Raw genomic sequence first — 5,000 nt, forward strand, 5'->3', positions numbered from 1 at the left:
CCATCATTATCATTATATATACATTTTTTTCTTTGCTGATATAATTTGCCGATGTATTTTGCTGAGGTCCCGTACTTGATATATATGATACTGACAACAGATAATTTTATATGTTTGATATTTGTGTATGCAAGTTTTTATATTTTATGTATTTGGTTAAGTTGTACATTTTTCATTGGCGAGATTTATTACTAATTATGGTGATGAAATCTAAATGTCCAATTGAATAGATTAACGAGTATGGGTCGTAATTAACTAGGAAGATATTTGCCGGGTTTCTTTGTCATGCTTGTACAAAAATAAACAAACAAATAAATAATAATAATAAAGTAGAAAATAAACGCATATAGAGACTTCATAAAAAGATTACGTACAGCGCTACTTTCAGAAAACAAAACAAAAACTAAACAAAACATTGCAAAGTAAAGCAAAGCAGAGGAAAGGAAAAACAAAAAACAAAACGAAAGAAAAGAGAGGAAAACAAAACGGAAACAAACAACTGATTTTGTCGGTAGTGAGGTCTGTTGATCTCGTCAGAAATGCAAAATTTGCATTTCTTACATTTATTGTAATGTCAGAGAGCAGGGTGATTTTGAAAAATAAAGTTCAAGGAATATCTAAAATCTGACCTCTTGCCTCAAATGTATAAGTACAAAATATAGATCCCATGGTCATTCAGTTATCAATCAATCAATTCATCAATCATCAGACAACGACAACACACAGGTACGATACTATGAATTTGTGATCATTCGCTTATAAACAAAATTATGTTATTTTCGTTTGTTTTAGTCAGTCCTGAACCAATATTTTACATTTTTTTTTTTCGTTAGCTAGGGAAAACATATGAATTATTTTCATCGATCTATTTTTGCATATCTACTTTTTATGCATATTGTTGATCTATTTTCGTAAAAACATAAAATGATGGACGGCTGCTATCTGGGTATCTCGTCTGGTAATACAAAACCAAAACAAGAGCTGAAACACAACAGGAAATAAAAGTCAGTGACCTATGTATATATTTATATATATATATATGTATATATATATATATATATATACATATGTATATATACATATATAAATACATATATATATATATATATATATATATATATATATATATATATATATATATATATGATAAATGAATAAATAGATGAATATATGAACGAGTGAATAAATAAACAAATAAATAAACAAATAGATAAATGAATAAGTAAATAAATAAATTCATAAACAAATTCATACATAAATAAATAAATAGAAAATGAATGAATGAATTAGATAATAAATGAATGAATAGATAAGCAAATAAACAAAGTAACTGATATAGGAATAAATAATAAATAGATAAATGAATAAATGAACAAATAAAAATAAATTGATAAGTAGACAGATAAATAAATAGATAAATAAACAAGGAAAGAAAGAAATAAAAAATAAATAAATAAATAAATAAATAAATAAATAAATAAATAAATAAATAAATAAATAAATAAATAAATAAATAAATAAATAAATAAATAAATAAATAAATAAATAAATAAATAAATAAATAAATAAATAAATAGATAAATAAATGAATAAATAAATAAGTAAATAAATAAGTAAATAAATAAATAAATAAATAAATACATACATATACCAAGGGCTTTTTCCCCCTTACAAGGGAGGTAGCCAAAGCCAAAGGCATAAATCCACTCCCACCCATTTCATCCCCACATACTCCACTCCCAATCGCCACCCCTCCCTCCCTCCCTCCCTCTTTTCATGGCTCCTCCTAGATGACGGGTCATTTCTGCATCTCGCCCACTGTCCTGGGTCAGAAGCAATGCAACAAGCCACAGCAAGGCCGCTTCACGGACGGAAATAGAATTAGGTATTCTACTCTCTTTAGTCCTAAATAGGACATTCTTAAATAAGCAAAAGTAAATGTATAGATAACCAAATAAATAAATGAATAAATAAATTAAAAAGTAAATAGATAAATAAATAAATAAATGAATAGATAAATAAATAAATAAATAGATAAATAAATAGATGATAAATAAATAAATGAATAAATAAAATACATTAAAACATAGATAAGTAATTAAATAAATTAAAATAGAATCTTACCTATGGAAGGAGAACGGAAGGGGAGTGAGTGGGGAGGGGGGGCAGTTAAACAGAAGAAATGGGAGGCTTAGAAAGAGAGGGGTAAGGACGTGGAGACAGAGAAGGAGGGGTGGGAAGAAGAAGGAGGGGCGAAAGAAGAAAAGGAAAAATAAAATAGAATAGAAAATAAATACAATGAAAATAAATAAAAACAAATAAATGAATAAATAAAGAAAAAATGTGGTAGAAAGAAGGACGAAATAAATAAAATAAGAATAAAATATATATGAAAACAAATTAGACAAAAATAAAAAATAAAAAAATAAAACAAACTTTGATGCGTTTGGCCGCAAAATTGTCATTACTCAGATCAAAGCACGAATGAGTTTGTCAAACGTTTAGATATATGTTTGCCAACGTTCAAACATAAATTTCCGAGCATTTAGACTTATCATTTGAAATGTAAATGTAATTGATCGCAGAAAACATTGTGGAGGACGCATCCACAACCAGTTGCGAATTAAACAAGTTTGACGGGAGAGTGCTGCTCCGTGTACTGCTCCGTGAGGATGTTATCACGCTGGGCTACTTTTCCTTCGACTGTTGAAGCAGATTTTCCGCCAGTAGCTTTCGGGAAGGAAGCTAATATGCTGAAGGAAAATAATCTTCTTCCAGCATATCAAAAGACATTCTAAGTATATTGTTGAGAAAATAGAATAACTTGTGATAGTGATTTTACGGTGGAAGAAGTTCTGGGGGTGGATGATACCGCCGATGAATTGGAGGTTGGAGGTTGGAGGTTGGAGGTTGGAGGAAAAATAGCTTAGTGTGATAACCCTTTGACATGTTCAGGACAATCCGGAGAAAGAGCAACATTTCAACAGGTTATCTTGAATACTGTGGACCATTTTTTTTTCTGTGAGGTCCTGTTCACACTAGCGGTTTCAACCGCCGCGGTTAGTACCGTGATGGTTCAATTACAGTGTAAGTTAATGGAGGCGTTTACACACAACCGTGTAGTTTTTCCGTGACTATGCGGTACCGCTGCGGTTTCCGCGCGGTTCAAACCGCTAGTGTGAGCAGGGCCCTGTCTATAATTGCTTTGTCCATGTCTGAAAATGTGGCATTCTGTCTCTATATTTACCTTATTATTTTACCTAAATATATTTCCCTAATTGTATTTACCTAACAGGAAAGGAGCTATACTCGAGGTTTCTCGCCTCTTTTACTCCAACTACTATGTCCCTGTTCACACTAACGGTTTGAACCGCGGCGGTTAAATTACAGTGTAAGTCAATGGAGTCGTTCACAAACAACTGCGCATTTTTCCCCTGACTATGTGGTACCGCAGCGGTTTCCGCGTGGTTCAAACCGCTAGTGTGAACAAGGCCTAAATCTAATCCTAGATTAGATAATTGCTTCAAATTGGGGTCTATCACTTCAACTATCATTGTATCAGTAATAAAAACTACGTCAATTCAACCACATTTCCCCGTGTGTTCATGCAACCGTTGTCCTGTTTATATGTAAAATTTGAATATGATTTGAATTCGAATGTGAAATGAGCGACCGTTAACGAACCATATATATATATATATATACAAACTTTTTTTTTTTTTTTTTAGCGTTCAGGACTTGTTAGGGATGCAATCAGCTCGACGCATAGTTTGACAATGTTTTCGTGGATGTGGACTTTAGGGGGAATTCCCCGGCAGCATCTCTTTTTTTTCTTTATTTCTTTTTTGTTTTTGCATTATTCGTTTATTTTCTTATTCATTTATTATATTATTTATCTATTTGTTTTTTGTTTATTTATTTGTTTATTTATTAATCAATTATCTTTATGTAATTATTTGTTGATTTATCTATTTATTCACTCATTCATTTATGTATTTATTTTTTATTATATCTATATATCTATTCATATTTTTATTCATATTTTCATTCATATATTTATTTATTCATTCATATATCAATTTATTATTTGTCTGTTTATCTATCTATTCATTTATATCTACTTATCTATTCATTCAATCATTTACTTATCAATTTTCTTTTCTTTTCTTTTTGTTTGTTTTTATTATTTACTTAGTTATTTTTTGTTTGTTTGTTTGTTTATCTGTTAATTGATCTATTAATTTACTTTATTATTTATCTATTTACCAAATTATCTATTTATTCATCTGTTTAATCGTCTATTTGTTTATTCATTCATTTATCTATATATTTATTCGTTTATCTATTTATCAATTATTTACTCGTTTATTCATTTTTATCTATGTTTACCTACTTATTTATCTATATATTTATTTATATGTTTATATATCTATTAACCTATTTATTCATCTATTTATCTATATATCTATTTACCATCTTCCTATCACTCTACCTATTTACCTATCCATCTACCTATCTACTTAATTCTATCTACCTACCTATATCTCTCCCTACCTATCTCTCTCCCTCTCTCTCCCTCCTCCCGCCGCCCTCTCTCTCTCTCTCTCTCTCTCTCTCTCTCTCTCTCTCTCTCTCTCTCTCTCTCTCTCTCTCTCTCTCTCTCTCTCTCTCTCTCTCTCTCTCTCTCTCTCTCTCTCTCTCTCTCTCTCTCTCTCTGTCTATCTATCTATCTATCTATCTATCTATCTACCTATCTATCTATCTATCTTTCTATCTACCCTATTTTGATCGCATGTTTTGTCATATTCAGATTAAGTAAGGATTTGTGTGGGATTTGGATTTTAGGGCTGGAGAAGTTAGGTGTGCATATTAATCATGATAATTCATTTTATTTCCGTTCCCTACGGCAGTGCTATTCGGAAAGTATTTAAGAGAAAATATTTCATTGAATAAAAAAATATATGTGATTCGAGTTCAGTGCGGTTTTCTGAAATAGAATA

Source organism: Oratosquilla oratoria, chromosome 17 (genome assembly GCF_046742065.1).
Source record: "Oratosquilla oratoria isolate Oo_2021 chromosome 17, ASM4674206v1, whole genome shotgun sequence".
Classification (NCBI taxonomy): domain Eukaryota; kingdom Metazoa; phylum Arthropoda; class Malacostraca; order Stomatopoda; family Squillidae; genus Oratosquilla; species Oratosquilla oratoria.